Here is a 22,580-nt window from a genome sequence, read left to right as displayed (position 1 = left end):
CTGTTGGCTGCCCTGGTGGCTGCTCATTGCTCTGTGGGCCACTCCACCAGCTGCTCTGCTAGCCACTGTCACCTACTGCTGCCAGCTGCTTTTCCACTGTGAGCTCTGCGAGTCTGTCTCTTGAGGTTCCACCTAGCTTTCTGATTCTTAGCTCTCTGTGATTTCAGCTCTTAATGGGTGAACCTCAGTGCTGAAGCTGGGCAAGGGCACTGCCCCAAAGTAGGTTATTTCAGCTCTAGTGAGCACTTAATAAAAGACTCCAATAGAATCTTAATTAGCTGTATCGTTGAACAGTGGGGGAAGGTGAAAGCATGCTTGGGGGCTCTTAGGCAAAGCCCACACTTCCATGCAGGAATACCTGTCCTGACCCTCTATTAACCTTCATAGGGATTTGCATCTGAACCCCTTGCTCAGCCAGTTTGGTTCAGATGATAGTGACCCTTCAATCAGAACAGGCTAAGCACAGTTCTACTGCCCTTTGCTCTTACAATAATGAGAACAACATTTCATTATCCCTGCATTTAATGCTAGAGTGATTTGTAACCCAACGCCAGCCAAAGGGATCATTTGGGCAAAGCTGTCCCATCATTCTGAATACCTAAGAAGGGCAGGTGTGCTCATGCACATACAGTCTGGCCCTAACACCTGTTTCCCTCTCCCCAGCCAGCTCGGCAGAGGAAAGCTTATTCAGACCCTGCTTACATCAGCAATGTCAAAATCTATTGCTGGTTAAGATTTATTTATAGGAGTGCCTGATGTGTACATAGAACTTTACAAGCATGAAAGAAAACATGGTTCTTTGGGCCGATGGCAATATCTAATTGAGACAATTACAAATGAGAAAAGGTAAGTGCAAAAGTGGGAAGAGAGAGGAGACAGCACTGGCAGGCTAAGATAAAGAAGTGGGTTTTAAAAATATATTTGAAAGAGGAGAGAGGTCGTTTGGCAACCAGGAAGGAGGAGGATGTTCCAAACATAAAGGGTAGCACAAATAATGAATATTATTATTATATTGAGTGAGATAAGGAGGCAAAGTGTCTGTGTAGAGGAGCAGTTGGGCAAACAAAAGGGTTGGAAGGATGAGGGAAGTATAGTTGTTAAGGTTAGATCAACATTTCAATTACAAAAATATGACTGAGACACCTCTGACCAAAATAGCTGCACTGACCACCTGGAAAGGAATGCACTGTCTAGTTTTTAAACCAGCAGGATGATAGCTTTGAAGGTGTGGAGTGTAAAGGCGTGGGATGCAATAGGGCAGAGGAGAGAACTGAAGGAGAAAAAAATCCTGTGGATTAGATTTATATTGTCCATTTCTAGCTCACTCCTGAAACCACACAGTCATTTTCACTTTATGTCCTCTCACCCTCTCCACCATGGAATACCTCAAGGCTGTGTTTTTGGCCCTCTTCTTTTCATGTATCTTTTTTCATTCAGACATTTCATTCAGTATTGACCTTGCTTTTATGTAGATGATACCCAGCCTATCATATCTCTCATCTCTCTCTCTCTCCTCCATCTCCCATTTGTGTGGCTCTCTTGACTGTCAGATAGCTCTTTGATCATTACTACGTCCAGTGAAATGCTTTTGTCACTAACGCGCCTACCTGTTTCATCTGTACCTATGATTTTTAAATTTATATTGGTATTGTCTTTCACTCAATTATAGGTCTAAAACATTTGGGGATGTTATGACACACAGGCATGTAAGCAAACATGTAAGTGTAGCCCTGGAAAGACAAACAGCTTCTGCAGATTTGAACTATAGCAGAAACAAAACAAAACACTTCCAGAAAAACAAGTAAAGTTCTTAAAGTTCTTCCTCATTTTCTTCTCTTTTCTCTGCTAGCTGGGGTTGGGTCACTGGATCAGTCTTTTTCCTGGCTTGCCAGTCCAATGCTCACGCCGTATTCACTCTGTCCTCCTGTACACAGTCTATCCACCATTTTTTTGGCCATCCTCTTGTCTTCCATCCACGAACTCTAGTCTCAAATGCCTCCTAATAAGATTTCCTTCATCTGTCCTTCATATATGCCCGTATCAACTCAGCCTCCTCTCTTACACCATCTAAATCCGTGATCTCCAAACTTTTTATGTTGTGCTTACTCCTGTCCGTGCCCCACTGCCCCAGGAATCGGGGTTGGGAGCAGGGCCACGGATGTGCCTGGAGCTGCGGCTGGGAGCGGGTCTGTGGTCAGGGGCCAAACCTGGGGTAGAGCTGTGGCCAGCTAAGAAGCCAGGGGCTGTGGCTGTGGCCGTGGCTAGGGACAGGTTTGTGGGCAGAAGCGAGGCTGGAAGCAGAACCGCGGTCAGGGCTGGGACGAAGGCTGGGGGCAGGCCCAAAGCTGGGGACAGGCCTTGGGAACAGGACTACGGCGAGAGCGACGGCCATGAGCAAGGGGTTGAGGCTAGTGCTGCAGCTGGGTATGGGGCCGGGAGCAGAGCCAGGACTGGGGGGCGGGACTGGACAAGAGCTGGGGTTGGGTAGCACTCCCTTCCCGCCCCCCCCAAACATTCCTCCGCCCCACAGTTTGGCAACCTGTGGTCTAAATGATACTGCAAACCTTGGTTTCACTCCTGATGACATCATTCGGCATATGGTCCAGTATTGTCACTCCCTCACTGCCCTCAAACTAATTTCAGTGGCTTCTAGTAACCTCTAGTGCCTCTTTGCTTGCCCATGTCTCTGAGCCATACAGAAGAGCTGATAATACCATGGTTTTGTATAGTCATCCCTTACATAGTTTGGGCATCTGTTTATCATCAATCACTCTATTTATCTTGCACCAGACTGCCCTGCGCTCAGCAGTCTTACTTGCAATTCTTTGTCAGTTTCTCCATTTGGTGCTAGCAAGCTCCCAAGGTACTGAAACTCAGGCCTGGTCTACACTTACCTTGAAATTTGGTGGCAGTCGATGGGAGTTATGGAAGCTACGGAGAGTAGTTTGCGTAACTCCCATCAACTTTGTAACTCGTCTTCTATGCGGCATCTTCACTGCGCTGCACCGACAGGAAATGTGTTCCCGTCGACGCCGTGCTACACCCTTGAAAGTCCATATATATCAGGTTCTCAGTAGAACTGCGTAGTTTGCAAACTTGTGTAGTCCCTCCAGTGTACATCCAGTATCTGGATGAGTCTCAGTCCTTTGTTTCACAGCTTCAGATGCAGATTAGTTGATCCAGAGGTGGGAAGCAGGAATGAAGACAGCATGGGATGGAGCAGCTGCCTTTTATGTCCCTTTGCCATGCAGCTTGTGGAAATTCACAGCAACAAGATGGAGTCCAGGGTCACCTGGGTGAGTCCTGGTGACTCGTAAGGTGTAGCCCCTGGCTTCTTCCCTGGGTTCATTGTACCTTTGAGTTCCCTAAATGGGCCAGTAAGCAGCTTATTGTTGCTGCCATCCTGTCTGGGGTGTCCCCCAGAAACACAGCACAAATTGAAATACAGATATCAAACATGTCTAGAACTTAATACAACACTGATACATACATATAAACGTGCTTATCAATCTTAGTGAATTATAACCTTTCTAGCGGTACCTGACATGGCCTATCTCATACAAATTATTGTAATTTTGCAATATTGATATTAAATAATATTATAAATGATCCCTTATATACCAGGCGGCATCACATCTTCCATTGCACAGTAGGGCATCTCCACTTTTATCATGGAACCATCACACAAACCATCTGGACAAGGTCCTCCGGAACCTCATAGAATTGTAACAGAGGCACCAGAGTCACCTAGGTACTTTGTTGAATGCTTTCTCCAAATTGAGGAAAGCCCAACTATGCTTGATGTTTCCCTCCAGCTCCTTTTTCACCATCTGTCTAGCAATGAATGTACTTCTCTGTCGTTCTTTTCCTTTTCTAAATCCAACTGCTCCTTTCCTAAAATGGATTCCACTATTTGACGAATGCAACTGTTTGTGATTCTCTCTAACAGTTTTCTGCAGTGGGACCGGAGCTTAATTCCTTGGTGCTTTGGAAAATCATATATGTCACCCTTTTGTAAGTATACGTGTACCTGAATGGACTTTCTCCGTTCTCCTGGGATTTCCTTCTCTTTCCAGACTGCACACCTGACTCAGGTGAGCCAGCATACACCAACGTCTCTCTAGGCTTTGATAATTTCCTCTGTGACTTCATCGACCTGCTGCTTTTCCAGGTGCCATTTTCAACAGTGCTGGCTTGACATCTGCCTCTGACAGATCATCAGCATCTGTAATTATTGGTTCACATGAAGGTAGTGTCTCATTAAATAGACCCTGATAGTATTCTCACCATTAGTTATATACTGTGTCTCCTGTCACAAATAGTCTGCCCCTGCATCATTTACAAATGGTGTGTTTACTCGTCTTCCTCTCTTTTATTTCTTGCCCATAGAATTGCAAATTTTTTCTCTTTCGCAAGTTGAGGGTGGTTGTCAACTCATTATACAGCTCATCTAAAGCTAGATTTCTTTTAAAGATAACGGGCCAAATCCTGAAATCCTTCCTCAGTTCTTACGCATACAAAACTCTCATTAACGTCATGAGTTGGTTTGCTGAGTAAGGACTGAGGAAAAACTGAGCAATGACTTTAGGATTTGGTTAATCAATTCCAGGGTGCTTACAGTATCCGATTCAGAGTGTGTCAAACGATAAAGGTGCTCATTTGTCCTGGGACGTAAATGCAATACTTTGTTATTGAACAAACCCCATTATTCCAGTTCACGTGTTATCTCATTCTTTTAAGAATCCATGTGATATAGTTAATATTTAAAATCAATTCTATGTTTATTATTATTTATTGGGGTATTACCATAACACTTTGTGTCCTCAACTAAGACCATGGCCTCATTGTGCTAGGCACTGTACAAACGCATTGTTAAGGCAGGTGTTAGAAGGTGGCACTGTTAAACATAGTCTTCCAAGTTTTTTAGTGTGCAAGTAAATGTTCCGTCTTTTTAGTTGTTAGTTTTTATTATGCCAGGTTCTGTGCAGAGGCAGTGGTTATTGGAGAGGAAAGCAGCAGGGAGTTAGCTGTCTGTCTTGGTCTCTGATTGGAGTCAATCCTTGAGGCAGATTTTCTGTCTGGGAACCAGGCATTGGTTTTAGGCTGAGATTGAGGAAAGAAGGGATTGTCTACATGCTGTTTGACCAGCTCTGTTCCAGGACTGGTGTATATGTGTAAATAAAACAAGTTACACTAACAACTTACCCAGTCTCTGTGTCACTGATTTCTTCTCCATTGTGAAGCTGACCTGCAAGGCTCCAGACACCTGCTACTATCTGGTAGAGGGAGATGGTGAGAGAATGGGACATTTGTGTCATACAAAGGGGCAACAACATAGTAAGAGACAATTCTTGCCCTAATTAACTTACACTCTAAATTGCAAGACTGAAAGAAGATGGAAAAAAGAAACAATTATGTTCATTTTACAGCTGATGAACTGAGGCACACAAAGTTTGACTTGCCTCAGGTCACACAGGAAGTCAGTCAGTGGCAAAATCGGGAACTGAACCCAGATTACTGTGCCTTAATCACCACACCTTCCTTCCCTCTAATTTAAATTGTGGCTCCCTGAGTGAGGGATGTTGACTCCTCACTGGTCTGAAATCACCATCCACACCCTCGGTGATAAGTGATAATAAATACTAGTTGGGCAAAGTATGACTGATAGAGACAGACAAACATTTGTGGTGGGGTGGGGCCTGAGGAGGCATAATCCCACCCAGAGCACCCTATACAGAAGGAATGTATACAGCTCGCTGCACCCATCCCTACTCTTCCTGCCTTAGGAAATTTTCAGAGTTACTACCTTTTGCAATTTTATCACAATTATTAATTAATTAATTATTATTATTTTAAAGAGCTGGTCATGGTCTCCAAATGTCTGACAGCATCCTTGCAAACTTTTGCCCTTTGTCAAAATGGGTTCCATCTCCCATTACTTTGTAAGGGAGCAAAGCCACGAGCCATCCTCAGCAAAGATGTTCACCTAGAATCAAAACCGAATCTGGGCCAAAATGTTGTTGAGCTGCTTCTACAGGAGCACCAGGGACTTAAGGACCCTCTGAAGACACTGTTAAAGCATGGAAGGAGCCATCTGATCCTGTAGGCACATCTCCTGGCATACGGGTGGCAGAAATGCCAGCTTCGCTCTGAGACTTTTAGGGATGTTCATGAAAAAACTTAGGGAGGAACTAGAGAGGTTGTTTGGACCTCTCTCTCACCCATCCCCTCCGCATCCCTCCACTCTCCCCATACAAACTGAGACCTCTCCCTGCTCCCCTCCCTGTCTATGGCCAAAGGTGGGGGAGCGGCTGGGCCCCTGGGCCCTCCCCTCATTGCACTCCTGTTCCGCACCCCCCAACAGCCCCTGAAACAGGGAAAAGGGGAGGATTGGCTATAGGAAAGCTGCCCTTCTATTCAGCATACTTCTGTGCTCACTATGCTTACTTACCTTAGCCAGTCCTGGGTTTGGATCTCCTTCCCAGGATGATCAGCCTCCTTTCCTTCATCCTCTTTTGCATTCCCTCTCTCCTCCTCTGCCACTTCCACCCGCCCCTCCAGCTTTTTCTCTCCCACAGACTGCACAATGACAGAGGCAAGCTGTGGTGATGGTCAGTATGGTTTAGGGTGCTGGATTCCCTGCCCAGGTCACAAACTGTGCATTGCACTCTGACTGCCCTGTGTGGATCCTGCTAGCGTGTTCTAGGTACCTAGAGTATGTTAACGTAGTCCAGCGGGGTCCACATGGGGCAGTTAGAGCACAACACCCCATTCAAAATCACCATGGCTTGTTTCCTGTCAGATCCTCACTGTGCAGTCCGCATGTATGCCACGGGGTGGTGTGGAGAAGAATGCCTCCCACAACGGCCGTGCTATTTGCTGTGTTCTTTGGATCTGCGTGATGGTGATCACATATATGTTATATGTGTGTGCTTTCAAAATGACTAGATTTAAGCTCAAATTAGTATTTCATAATTACATGAAAAAATCAGGTTGATTATGGAAAATTAGGGAGGGTTGGCATCTCTGTTCCCCAGTGACTCTGAGCTTCATGATGGGGCTCAGGAAATTCTGGTTTCTTGGGGACCAGCCAGTAGTTAGATTCCTCATCCAAAGCGTTTTCTGATGTCCTGTTGCATCCCAGCTCTGGTCTGCTCGTGCCGCTTCCAAAGGCCTGTTCCAGGAGTATTAATGCCAAGTACCACCAGGTACAATTGGTGGATATAGTCTTGATCTTGACAGTGTCCTTTGTCTTGGAATTCCCTTCCTGAGCAGCAAAAACAAACTAGGGAGCTGTTTTATCTCAAGAAGATATATATTATAAAAACTGCTCCCGCTGGGTTGATTTGTTCCCTAGGGAATGAGGTTTGGAGGATGGGAGTTTTCTAATACAAAAGCTACAGATTTTTATTACAGACTAAAGAAATGGTGCTCATAAGAGAGAGTGAGGTGTTGGTTTTAGGCAGTGGTAACAGGGACTGATTAACATGTAGAGCAAAATTTTCAAAGGGCCTAAACTGATCTCTAAGTTGTGCACAATCACTGTCACATGCCAGTGATTGACTCTGAAGCTACAAATGGTGTTTGCCTTTCATTTGCAACATCTATCCTGTTTTCAGATGTGGAGTCTATCGTTTGCACATAACAAGAACTCTGCCTGCAGAATCATTCATGCAAAATTAGAGGGTCTCTTTTGAAAGTGTGGCTGTCAGTATGCATTTTCCTAAACTCAGTGCATCTATTTTTATAATTCACCACACATCCATGTGTTAACCTATTTCAGAGCCATAAAAATTCAGTAACAAATACAGTTTTAAAATAATTTTGCATTTAAGTAGCTTTAGAGTATTTATTTCATTCACAAACATCAGGTTTTGTTTTATTCAATCCTCTGAAGTATTTTGTAAGTGTGCCTATGGATCATTACTCTTTATTCCTTTGCCATTATTGAACCAAATCCTGAGATTCCTATTCTTTTATTACTCAGTCTTTATTTAGGCAACTTCCTATTGACCCTGTAAAAATAAAATAAGGACTTCAGGATATGGCCAGCTATTTCAGACAGATCAATTCTTATTATAATGTAGTGTTTTTTAAAGCAATCAAGTATCTTTCCCTCTATGCCTTTTGTATTGTAATGGTGCCATCTTGTGGTCAAACACCATCATGTTTTGCTGTTCATTATATATATATATAACACACAGGGGACAAGGCTTATCAATATTTTTATTTTTAAAAAGCCATTTGATCAACTTATACCTTAATATCTTGAAGAATTTTTAAAATCAAATTCTGTTAAGCCCTAAATCTATTGTGCAAAAAAGAAAAAAGTGAGACAGCAAGAGAAGGCTGCCAGGTGTGTGACAGTTGTTTTTTTCAGTGGAGAATGCTGATTTGTCAAAACAGAAACTGTTCACGGGAAAAGGTTGGTTTCAATGAATCTTCCACTATAAAACTTTTTTGAAAAAATGTTTAGAAATGGTTGATACAAGGCCGACATTTTCAAAAGGAAAGTTTGTTTTCCAGTTCAAAATTATATTTTTTCTTTAACATTTTTAATTAATATAGCAAAAAGAGGTTAAAAATTTAAAAAGGTCAAAATCAAAACAAATGGAAACAAATGTTTTGATTCACCCAATCTGATTTTTTTTTCAGATTATTGTTTTGCAAAATTTTTTGAGATTTCAACTTGTCATCCCAGTTCAGAACAGGAAAAGATTTCAAAATCTTGTAAACTCTCATGGTACCGGAACATTGTTTCCCACCCAGCTCTAACAGTTATGCATCTGATTCTATCACATCCAGCTGAACTTCAGATAATCAACAGCCATGTGCCTGCAATTGTGGCTTCCTACTGCGTGAAGCTGGTGTGACACCTGCTGAGCAAGTGGTCTCTCTGTCTTTTCTGTTACTGCTACCCCCAGCTGGATCACAGCCAAGGATGAACAGCCAAGAGAAGATTTTGGTGGTGTAGCAATGGCAGTGGCAGCACCAGCATCAGCACCATCAGAAGAAAGGCTCAGTACTGACCTCGGTCTCTCTCATCCATCCTGCCAGCCCCCATCACAAACACTAAGCAACCTCTGATGTATTTACCTGCCCCGCACGCTGAAGTCCTCATCCACCCACTAGCAGTCCCAGGCACACAGCAAACATACTTAGCAAGGATCCCACCATTCCTTGCTACTCAAGCACCCTTCTACCCAAACTTCTGTGCCTCTAGCACCCATTCACCTACCCCATCCTAGTACCTCTCCATGCCCTCTCACTTCCCTTACCCACAGGAGCCAAGTTTTGTGCAAATTTTGTCCTGCTTCTGCCAGTGCTTGACCATAAGCTGAAGGTTGTGGTTATATGAAAGTTATCCCATTAAATGTTTCGTATGAAATGTAGAGATGTAGCTGCACAAAGCCTGGCAGCTGTCATTGCCGTTTGGAATTTGTGGTGGTGATCATACACCTGTGTGCAAGCGAGTTAACAGGACTTCACCTGTGTCCCAAGTCTAAGGTCGGATGATACCATGACAATTTACAGTGGTCACCAGGATCTGCCACAGTGCAGCATTTGCCTATTCTTAGAATATAAAATAACGGTGTTATCTTAGATATAACAGTGTATTTGAGGCTGAAAGTCAGTCAGGAACTCCTGAGTTCTAACTCCACCTCTGACACTGACTTACTCTAAGGTTTTGGGCAAGACCTGCAGATAACCACATGCTGATACCCAACTGTATATCACGTTCTCCACCAATGCAACTACTGCCACTAAAAAGATGTCAGCATCTCTGCAGATGAAGGGCATCTAAAAGTCTGTCTTTAGAAGATACTAAAAAAACCTTCCTCTTTGACAAAACCTTTACACCTTAACAAGAATGACACTCACAAGATTAATACCCCTTCTACCTTTTTCCAACTAGAACAAATTTAATACATGTCAAACCAACCTACCGAAAAAATAATCTTATCCCAAACAAAGCATTTATACTTTACAAAGAGAGTACAGCCAAAGATTTGATGAAATCTGTTACAGACTTAGCTGCTGCTAATCCATTTTACTTGGAAAGCGTTCAATACTATGGTGATAGGTGGCAGTATAAAACACTAAAATAACTACACAGATGTCTTCCTCTACTATGACAATAGGCTCCATTGTATCTATACAATTAAGGTGTTATTTCCTACATTTTGGTGTGGATTGTGCTTTTCCTTGAATTTGTCACAGCCTTAGTTGTCTCTGTATTTTGAATGTACTAACACTTGATTTTTTTTTTTTTTTTTTGTAATAGAGCTAGGTGAACATTTTTTGGCAAATATTTTATTAATTGAAAAATGCAGTTTTGGAAAACCGAAACTGTTCATGAATTCAGGCAGAATTCAGTGAAAAGTTCTGACAGAAAAAATGGATTTTGGGGGGGAAAATTTTCTAAATGAAACATTTTGACTTTTCATTTTGAAATGACATTTTGTTTAGCACTTTAGCCAGAAGTGAAATTTTTCATTTAACCTGAAAACATTTTTAATTTTTTTTTTCATTTTTATGAGGAAAAAGAGAAAAATTTCCATTTTGGGTTGACACCACCCAATTTTTTTTTCTGGACTTTTTGGTTCAGCTACTGCACTAATCTGTAAACATGGGGAGGCCAAAATATGAAAATATTTTCAGCAAATGGGTGTGATGAGAAAAATGTCCTTGTATTACTATACCTTTGTCTCAGAAATACAAGATTTGGCTTTGAATCGTATGTACACGAGAAATATTTTACCCTTAGTGTGAAATTCTAAACGTTAAAGGAAATGTGGGATGTTTATCTCTTTCATCACTACACATTTTACATTGTATGTCAACATATGTTAAAAAAGCATACATAGTAAATCTTTGTAAATAGTAAATTAACATTCCCCGAGGTTGAGAAAGAAAAAAAGAATCAAAGATACAAACGAGTGAAATTAACCTCTTTCTTTAGTAATTTTTAACATGTGTCAGTGGGCCAAATTCATCCCTGATATAACGCCACTGAAATGATATTTGTATAAATTCAGAGTAACTCCAGTATAGTTAATGGAATTACTCCAGATTTACACAGATGTAATTAAGACCTGAATTTAGTCCAGAACATCAGTAAAAGCGATTAAATAGATAATTAGCTCTTTTTGTTTAGCCCATATACTCTATAGGCCAGCCAGGACTTTGCTGCGTGTTTGTACAGCGCCTAGTGCAATAGGGGCCCGAACCTGACTGGAGCCTTTTTTACTACTGTGCTACTTGAAAACAAAGAAAATAAAATATCTGTTAGGAATTTACATACAATTTACCATGTGATAGTTGCGTCACCTATATGAAGTGAGTTTGGTGATCTGCAACCAATTCCTCATCACAAATTTGCCACACAATTGGCACTAATTGGCACTCTTACTGGCAATCTTTATAGAGAGGCCAAGGATAAAATTGGGATACAGACTGAACTTTCTTCTTGCCCTTTGGGGTAGTTTCTCAAGAAACAGGAGGAGGCACACTGTTTGGAGCGGGTTGTACTTTCTGTCTGTCTGTTCTCACTAGAGTCACTCAAAAAAATTAATCCACGCCTCCTTTTCATACTGCGTCATACATTTAATCTAACCAACTCAAGGCAATGGAGTGGAATTGTAGGATTCTTATATTCCAAGGTGACATTGCTGATGCATATTTGACTAAGCAAACATAATTGGAGGTCTGAGTTGATTCACTGTTGCTCATTTGGGATATTCAGTTAGAAAGATTTTGTCGGCCAGAGCTACTGACTCCACTATGCGGATTCAGGAAGAGGTTCTGTAGTGTACATTGCTCAGTTAAGTGCAGTAGTCTGTTTTTCTTCTTATCTCTTTTTCTTTTAAAATATCTTTACTAGCATCTCCTGTTCAGTTGGGAGCACTTCACAAAAGACTACAAGTCAGTCTTCAGTTTCTACAAAAAGCATTTTTTCTGGTTTAAAAAGCATTTTTATAAAATCCGTTTCATTTTACCCTCATTTAATATTTTAATGACCTGTAGAACCATTGGAATAATTTCTCTAAGGACACGGTGGATTCTCCGTCACTTGCAGTCAAGACTTTGTATCTTTCTAAAAGATGTGCTCTAGCTCAAATAGAAGTTACTAGGTAAGTTTCTATGACCAGTGCTATGCAGGAGGCGAGCCTAGATGATCATAGTGATATCTTCTGGCCTTAAAATCTATGAATCTAAAAATCTAGCAAAATCTTATCAGTGGGATTCTATCCTCCGGTGCAAACCAGAATCCACAGTCTTCACTCTTGTCACAATACCACTACCTTATGATGTATGAGAATACAACTGCAAACAGAAAGACAGTCATGTTCACTTAGTCTTTGTATAAATAGGTAACCAAATTTCTCCACACGGATTATGGAAGAAAAATTGTACCATTGAAGCATGCAATGAAATAACTACCTAATCTGTTTTTTAAAAAAGGGTCCCATTGAGCTGGAAGGTGATGGCACACTGCCTAACACTGCTCTACTGCCCCATCAGTTTCTGCAGGATTTAAATTTAAAAAAAATCAAAACATTTCTAATCTTTATGACTGCAAAGGAAACCTTTCAGAATGACTGAGATGGGAATAAATGGGAAAAGAAACGAACCAGATGCTTGGCTCTTCTAGAGGCCCTTTTAATCATTTTTCTTTCAAACTAGTACATATCTTGTTGTTTCCTCTGAACAGATATTTTAAGGAATAAGGGCCTAAATCTGCCCTCCACTCCACAGTTACAGAAGGCCTTAAATATAGTTTGGCTATCTGCAGGCGGGAGAGGAGAGAGGAGTGAATAAGCCATGGAGCAGCCAAGTGGGGAAGGGGTGTCTCTACAAACCAATGTAGTGCCTCTCTCTACAGTCCTGGAGTAATAGGGGTGTATTATCATGGGACTGAGTAGGGAAGTGGTGAGCGAGTTGCTAGTCCAACTACCACTTTGCAAATCCATGTGCCCAAACCCCTATAGGAGGCACACAGAGGTCCCATATCTGTAATAAGAATATCAAGAGTGTCAATGCAGCTACTCTACACCAAATACCTAGGCTGGAGAAGGGAAAATTTCTTCTTCCCTCCCAATCCCTCTTTGATCCTCTGCTCAAAGCCCTTTTAATTGGGCTTTGCATGGGGACTAGATGGTGCCTGAATTTGGGACTAAAAGTCCTTTTAGTCAGAACATTCCGAGGAAAAATCTTCCTCTAAAGCAGGAGACTTTTTAAATGAGGCTCAATAACACTCTCTATGTCATGTTAAAAAACCTATAATCCAAATATGGCACTTCTCACTTGCAGTAGGTAGGCAACACATGCTCATTATTTCATCTCCTTACACGCAGAGCCACAAATCACTAGCAGCCTGATCCAAAGGCCTTGGAAGTCAATAGGAATCTTTCTATTTTACAGTGAATTAAAAATCTACTTCTCTCATGAGTTCTTGTAGAACCAATCTCAGACTTTCTAGATTGTCTCTTCATGGTATCACTTGATAAATGTTACTGTAAAATATGTTAATTCACTGTGGAGCCCCTTAAATATCTTCAGAAGCTTTCCCACTAAACAGTAACAGAGCTGTTGCAATGCAGAAGAAATGAAGACAGACATATATCAACAGCTTATCCACCTACTGAGTAAATGCTATTGGCAGCAGTGGGGAGAGGGGGGGCGGGGGGAAACTGTCCAGAAAACATTTGTTACCTAGATCCATCACCAATACCTTGTGCTGTTTTTTTTTTTATAAAATTATGGAATGGCAGTGTCCTATAATGGCTCATATGGTACTCTTTAAAGTGTATTTTGTGGTGGAAATTTAGAGCTGCTGGGATGTTTGATAATATGGGCAAGCCCCACATCTGGCATAAATTGGTGTAGCTCCATTGACTTCAAGAGAGCTACACCAATTTACATCAGCTGAGGATTTGGCCCATTATTTATAATCTTACATCTGGGAATCAAGAATAGGTTCCATGCAGAATTGTTAAATCTGCTGAATATCTGATTATATATAGGTGAATGCACAGGGTGTGTTCCTTAAAGTAAAACTTCAAAGGGCAGAGTGTGATTTTTGTTGCCCTTCTCAGACTTGCCAAGTACAGAAGTGCAGAAGCAAGAGTCAGCATGTACACACCGAACTAGCCCTACCTGCATTCCTAAAACACAAATTCAAATGAGAAGAAATGATTTGATTATTTAGGTGATACCTTTTGTAGACAAACATTGCAAGTCTATTTTCCATTTAAGTAACAGACAGAGGAAAGCCTTATGACTAGAAATGAAATTGGAGTGTGTGTGAAGTTTGAGCAGATTTTGATTTTATAGTATATGACTATCAATTGTTCTTGTATACGAATTTATGCAAAGCAATTGTGATAACCAATTCAGTAATACCATCTGACAAATCAGTTACTGTACAATCTTTGAATAAAATGAAACACCACTTTTTTGGTGAAATATAGACATGGCCTTAAATTGGATCCTGGATCCAAATAACGCCTGCCCTTCCAAATATACACACACAGTATGAGAAAATTCAGATCCAGATTCAGATCAGAATTTTGTGATTCAGACCAATCTTTAGTGACACCTTTGACAAATATTGATGCTAAACAGTTGCTTTTTTTAAATTACAGATGTTCTGAAAACAAAATTATACCAGAATTTGTTGATTAACACCCTTCCCCCCCAAGAAAGCAACTTGGGAAGGTGTATTTCTCCACCCAAATTAATCATGCAGACACACTGTAGCTACCTGGATTTTGAAATAAACTGACTCATTAGCCCATAGCATTGCTGACGACATTGGATACAAGAGAGGGAAAACAAAACAAAACAAAACAAAAAAACAAAAACCCAGAGCATACCGAAGAGAGAAGTGAGGGAATTTGGATGTTAACTCCTGTGAACGGTCTTCTAATACATCTATCAACTCATCCTACCTCACACTGTTTAGTAACTTATTCTCACACTGGATCATTAATGCCTCACCAACAGCTGTAATTTTCTGGCATGTGTTCAGTTCATGGCTTGAATAAAAAATACTTAAGAAGTGGTGGGGCAGATGAGATTTTTCTTTCCGCTTTTATTTACTGTATATTAAATTAGTCTCTTTAGTTCAGGTTGAGCTCCCACCAGTTTCCCTCTTTTCCAGTTCAGAATGGTTTTGTTGTTAAGGCACAGGGACTCAGGAGATAGGCTTCAATTCTCAGCTCTGCCATAGACTTCCTGTGTGATTTTAGACAAGTCATTTATGACCTAATTTACAAAAGAGCACAGCTCCCATTTATAACCTAAATGCAATGATTAGATTTCCAGAAGTGTTCAGCATGCACCAACTCCCACTGAGAACAATGGGAACTGCTTGGTACTGGCTCCTGAGAACACAGCCTCAATTGTGAGTGTTGAGCACTTTTGAAAATCTGTCCCCTCATTTCTCTGTGCCTCAGGCCATGTCTACACTAGAAAGTTTTGTCAATGGTAGTTATACCAGTGATAAAAAAGCGCTATAATTACAGCGCTCGTGCCTGTCTACACAGCACTCATTTTATCGTAAAAGAGCGTCCGCACTTGACGTTCTATTATCAGCAGTGAGAGCAGTGCATTGTGGGCAGCTATCCCACCGTGCAACTCGGCAGCTTCTGCCGCTAGGAATTCTGGGATGGGGGAGAGGAGTGCAGAGCACCTTGGATGTTGGCTCAATGTCCCATGGTGCAATTCGTTTCTGTGCCGTCATTCATTGTGTAGCTTGTAGCGACTTGTGCCCTTTTTTCAACAGCTCTCCCCCGTTTCCTGTGTGCCCACCATCTGAATCTGAAAAGATGGATCCTGCACTACTCTCCATTGTTGCTTTCAGCGTTTTTAACGCATCGTGGCTGGTCGTGCAGTACATCATGAGCTCAGAATTGGAACAAGAATCCGAGGAGCCTGAGCTGCTGAGTGATTTGCAGACAAGCAGCACCGCATTACTGTTGTCATTCACGGAGCATCTGCATATGGTGAACCATCGCTTCTGGATGCAAGAGACAAGCACTGAGTGGTGGGATCACATTGTTATGCAGGTCTGGGATGATGAGCAGTGGCTACAGAACTTTTGTATGCGCAAAGCCGCCTTCATGGAACTCTGTGAGAGTTGGCCCCTGCCCTGTGGCGCAAGGACACCAGAATGAGAGCTGCCCTCTTGGTGGAGAAACACGTGGTGATCGCCGTGTGGAAGCTGGCAACTCCAGACTGCTACCAGTCGGTTGCCAATCACTTTGGAATCAGCAAGTCCACCACTGGAGTTGTGTTATTGCAAGTGTGCAGGGCCATTAATCGCATCCTGCTGCGAAGGACTGTGACTCCGGGCAATGTGCGAGAAATAGTGGATGGATTCGCAACTATGGGATTTGCTAACTATAGTGGGGCAATAGATGGCACACATATCCTGATTTTGGCTCTGGAACATCTCGCGACTGAGTACATCAGTAGGAAGGGTACTTCTCTATTGTACTGCAGGTGCTTGTGGATCACCATGGGCATTTCACTGATATCAACGTGGGTTGGTTGGGAAAGGTGAAATTAGCTGACAGGAGCACTGTATCTAATTCCTATGTAAAGTAAGAAAATTAAGTAAATATTAGACCCACTCACCTCTAATACTAACATGTTCTGACATCTTGTGTCAAGTCACTTAAGGGCCACTGATTAGGTTCAAAATTTTAATGTATATTCTTACTTTGTTACAAACTCTTTGTTACAAATACAACAGTTGAAATAATTGTAGAAAAATCTAGAGTACTACTTTCTATCATTAGGCTACTTACTTTTTGCAGTTCCCCAAGCTTGGAATAGATCATTTAACTTTTGGAAACATCTGACTAGGACAAGGCCCTGTGAGTATATACTGAACCTGCCTGGTGCTATAGGGGTGTTACTATACTACAAATAATAGACCTAGAAAGGGCCTTAAAACAGGAATGAAACTGACACTTTCAAGTTACTTTCACAGAATTGCCAACCCCAAACATTCAAAAATGATGAGTCAGGCTCACAAAAAATCATTAGACTGTCTTAAAAACCATGAGATTATGTAAAAATAATAGATATGGCTTTCTTTTTATTTGCCTTCTGCTTTTTGAGCCTTTAGGGTGCATTGGGGTCACATTGTGAAGCTTTCTCCACAGCCACAAGGACTAGAAATTCACTTTTCTTTTACGAATGAAGGCTGAAATCATCACATATCCACTTGACTCCAGAAGCTAGGGCTTTAAGGAAAATAATAATTATCATGAGACTCATTACAAAATCACGAGAGTTGGCAATAGCTAGTTACTTTCCAAAAGGCTCTTAAACACAACACTGCAGTGATTGAGCTGCAGTTCTCACAGGAGAATATTTAAAACCAAACACCAAGAAAATTCCACATTTTAAAGTTGCGGAAAAAATTGAGTCTTGTGTGGCATATCAGGACCACTGCAGGTAGGAAAGGAAAATAAAAAGGCACAGGAGCTTTAGGCAGCTCTTCTTCTTGAAAAAAGGTTGGAGGTTCAAATCTTCCAGTCCTTATTCAGGTAAAACTTCTATTGCCGTCAGCGCCTCCACTCGTAGTCAATAACTATACACTTCATACTTAAATATCTGAGCCATCTTATCCAGGGCTACACATTTTATATGCATTGGCTCAGGGACCACGTTTTCTGACACATTCTGAATGGTGCTGAGCACACAGATGGTGCCCAGTGAATAATACAAATTGTGACAATCATCGTTGACTTTATGGACTCTGTGGATGCACTTTCTGTTCTTTGTTCTGGAATTGGCCTGAACACAGCTGAAACCTTAAAAATTTGAGCAGAATCACATCTGATATTCATATGACACTTTCTTATTCCTTCCTTTTCTCAAACTCAGAACAAAAAATGACAAAACAATGATTTTCAGTTAGAAATTCCTAAAATTTCACATCAGCCATTGCTCTACAACCCATCATGAGGCAGAACCTGCCACCCCTGGGGGGTTAAGTGATCTCCTCTCCTTTGACTTACTTTCTTTCTTTCTCCTTCCTGACCTCTGTGCTGCTTTTCATGCTGTCAACCATGACCTCCTTCCCATTCCCTGGGACCATTTGCTGGACTCAGAGAACTGGCCTTCTTCGTTTTGTTCCCATCTACCAGAATCCTCTTTTTTTTTTTTTTTTTTTTTTTTTTGCAGCGTGCAGCAGAGAGAGAGGCTGGTCTAGTGGATAAGGAGCTAGACCTGAGCGAGTTGGGTTCTACTCCCCCCCTCCCCCAGGACTTCCAGTCTGACCTCAGGCCAGTCCCTAAGGGACAGAATGTCAAAGGATTTTAGACACCCAAAGATGCAACTAGTCATCTAGTGTGGTTTACAAAGCACCTAACCTTCTAAGCACTTTTGAAAATCCCTCTAGGTACCTAAATACCTTTGAAAATCTGGCCCTTAGTCTCATTGTGCCTCAGTGCCCAATCTGTATCATGGGGATAACAGCACTGTTCTACTTCACTGAGGGGCTGTGAGGAGAAATAGGTGAGACGTGAGGCGCTCAGATATGACGGTGAAAGGCCACATAAGGACCATAGGTAGAGTGGGAACTTATACCACTGCTATCCCTTCTCTTGATTTTGGCCCCTCTTTTCACCTATCCCCCTCAGACCTCCCCTTTTCTGAATGTAACCTTGGCTCAGAGGGCTTGGCTGTATTTCTTCTGAGTCCTCTGCATTGTCTCTTCAACACGTGCTCTCCACCCCAAGAGGGAGATGTTTTACAGGCTCATTTAATTACTTACAGATCCTTAATTTAATCACCAGCCCTTTCTTATCTTAATCACCCTGCCTCTGTAAACAAAATACTGACTCCTTGCCCAAGGAACACAAGCTGGGAGCATCCCCTTTCCTCTGCAGAACTCACATTCTGCATTCAGGCTGCTCTGCAGTTAAGAGCACCACTTGGGGCTAGGACGGGTGCCCTGATCAGACCTCCTGTACAAAAATAGATCTGAGCCACACACACACACCCTCCCCCGGCCACTCCTCTTACTAACACCCCTGCCTGTGTGAAAGAAATTTCAATCCAGTTCTTATTAGATGCATGTCTTCATCACAAAACAATCACAATTAGCAGTCATCTGCATCTGTGGATATCTGCAGATATAAAGCAAATATCCATGGATTTGCAGGGCTTTAAATATAAAATTTGGATCCACATCCAGCTGCAATCCACAAAAATGATCAGCAGCTATCCCTGGATTTGCAGGGCTCTATGAATGGGCATGAATGCTAAACCACCCCCCTGTTCTTAAAGGTAGTCACTCCAGAGCAGTGCTTGGACATCAAAAGGCAGGTTTGTAAAAATGTAGATTGCTGCCCTCTGTGTCATATTTGTCTGTGGCTAGAGGATATCAATCTCCATGGCCATTTAGGAGGAAGGGAGAAAAATGAGAGGGGCAACTTTTTACTGTCAGGCTTGTGTCCTTTCCAATGCAGTTGAAAGTATAATACATTATCACTCCTGGTCTATTTATTTTAAATCACTTATAGGAGATATTAAAGTTAAACAAGGATCAAACCCTCCAACCACATGGTTGTACAACTGGAGACTTTAAAAAAAACCCTATTGTTACTTATAGACATATCTTTTTGATTTAATTAAAAAATAAAAAACTGGCAAATCAAAGTAAAACTGTAAAAATTGTTTTGTATATAACTGACCTCCTTGCAGCACCCTAACTTTAGTACAAAAGTCCCCAGGATTACAAAATGCTTTACATTTCAGGATTGGGTGTACTAAAGTGTACACTGAATTGCTTTATTCGCTCATCTGTTCAGTTCATGGGTGATTTATCCTGCTCCTAAGCCCAGCTATCATTAATAGGGTCAAGCATGCTAATCATCTGAACATAAATGGGAGAAGAAAATGCCTCCTCAGAATTGATACTGAATAATACTTCACATATACATAATACTTCGTGTCTTCAAAGGATTTTACAAATATAAGGGAGTGAATCTTCACAATACCCTGTGCAACAGATATACCCAGTATTATTGCCATTTTACTAATGTAGTATGTTCAAGAATTGTCTGACACTTTTGCTGAAGTAAGGTTGAAGAGAAGAAAGTTTTTTTTCACAGCATGTTGGAACAAAGCTCTCATGAGGTGTTCTGAGGGAGTGGCAGGGAGGGTCTGTCAAAAGATCTTTAGACTAGAAATCTGGGTAAATAAATCAGCCAACTGCTATAAGGTTATTTCCTACATGCAATTAAAAATATCCCATCTACCAATTTATTAAATAAACCTATATATCCTTTGTATGTAACTGTTGAGCACTAGTTCCAAATGAAACATCAGCTCATGATCTTCCTTAATAAAATTCCATGGAGGAGTGCTCAATGGCTGTGTATTAAGCCTATCAGCTATCTCGAACAAACCATTTGGTAAGTGATGACAAAGCTAATGGGAAAAAATGTAACTGGAACGTAATTTTTTGGGATCAAGAGAGTGTGTGACTCTACATTTAAAAAATATGGTAGAACTGTTTCTAAAATTAAAACATTTAGGCTATTAAAAGTGGGAAAATTATCTGGAAAAAAGGAACAAAGACTCATTGATAGTATGGCAACAGATTATAATTCCAGTCCATGGGAAGTTTCAGACTTTATGTTTAAAATGCTTTCACATCACTTTCCCACTCTTCCCGTGTCACCCAGTTTCTTTCAAATTATATCTGTTTTCCTAGTTAAAGGAGTTAAATATGAGCTCTCTAATTCAGGTGTAGTGTTGTTGTAGCCATATTAGTTCCAGGATATGAGAGAGAGAGACGGTGGGTGAAGCAATATCTTTTATTGGACCAATCTCTGTTGGTGGAAGACACAAGCTTTCAGGCTTCACAGAGCTCTTCTTCAGGTCAGGGGAAGGAAACCAGAGTATCTGACCTAAATACAAGTTGGGACAGATTGTTAAGCATGAGGGGTCTGTTGCAACTTGTATGCAGTGCAGACGCACTGGTTTCCTTCCCCAGACCTGAAGAAGAGCTCTGTGCAGCTCAAAAGTTTATGCCTTCCACCAACAAACGTTGGTCCAATAAAAGATATTGCCTCATCTACCCTCTCTCTCTAATTCATGACCATGAAAATATTGATTATTACACTGTTAGTAAAAATAGTTTTGAATCTATTTATTTTTAACATAATGAGGGGAGATTCAGGTCAGAATGGACAAGTCTTGTAAGTGCTTAGAGTAGATTGAACAAAAATAATATAATGAAAGGTAGATATGGTCTGTGGCAGTTGTAGAAGGTGGTGGAACCAAACATTCAATCAACAGAGTGAGACAATTTGCTAAGAATGAGCCAGCAAGTTTTAGTTGGTGTCTCCTACAAAGATCAAGCAAAGACTTCATGCTAGTTTCTCTTGCTTTCCCCCTTCTCCCTGACAGAGCAAAATTTAAGGCCAGTCAAATGTAAAACATCAAACCGTGCTCCTCATGCCACATAGCTTATTGTTTCTATGAAGGTGCCAGAATTTTACTGCCATGCTAGCAGTAACACTCATGTCATGGAAGCTCTGCATTTCCATAGGAAGGGTTGGGGATATTCCACCTAAACACTGATATCAGCACTAGCATCACATGATTGCATCTGTAGATTCACAAGCACCATAATTGCAGTACCGCCTGTTGGTATCATAGTGCCAGCTGCAAAAATAGTGAATTCCTCATTATTATTAAATGTATGCTAAACAATAACTGATATTTCAACTCTGTTAACTTTAGGTTTGCAAGGGTTTTGAAGTGGATGTGTGTTTTGCTGTTTCAGTGGAATCAAGATATACTGAAAGCTTTCAAACCCTTTCAAAATGGACCAAATTTTGGAAATTTTGCCACAGTAAAGACTGCAAACTTTGGCCTTGGATTTCTCGTGCACCTCTGAGTGGAACCCAGTAGCTGTTGTGTGCAGCAGGCATGACTATATTCTAATTTTGTAATAATTTCTCCAATGGAAAATACAAACAGATACACGATGACAATAAACCTGGCTAGCTCACCAAGGTGTACTGTGGTGTTGTTGCCCTTTAATTTATGGTAATGCAGTAAGTGTTTGCAACATTTTTCCATACACACAGAGCAAACATGTTTTTGCAGTCAGAATGCCTTTTATTTTACATTAGGATGAACAAGAACAAAAATAAAGCCTTGCGAGAGCGTACCTGTGTTTGTGGGTGCTGCAACAAGTCTGAGAACAAAATGACTGTCATCATCACACAAACAGGAAAACAAAAGCATTGGTTCCATAGCTTCACACAGCATGTTTGACCAACAGGTTCTTTTAATTAGCTTCTTTAAACACACTAATTCCTTTTTCTTTGTTATGAGGTCACCTATTATTGCAAAGTGAAAGCACTTTCAATTGCAATTGCTGGGTAAGTGACTGAAACCAAATCTCATCTTAGTCACTTCTTGGAATACAACAGATTTCCTTTGAAGGGTTTGGGTTTAAAGAGCTTCTTTGAGAGCAAATACTGCTAATTAGGAGTTCACAGTGTAGGCTGTTAACCTGAGTATATGGAAAATGAAAT

This window comes from Emydura macquarii, unplaced genomic scaffold, assembly GCF_026122565.2.
Source record: "Emydura macquarii macquarii isolate MOO-44397 ecotype Brisbane River unplaced genomic scaffold, CSIRO-AGI_Emac_v2 contig_2825, whole genome shotgun sequence".
NCBI classification, from domain to species: Eukaryota; Metazoa; Chordata; order Testudines; family Chelidae; genus Emydura; species Emydura macquarii.
Note: the sequence above shows the minus strand (reverse complement) of the source record.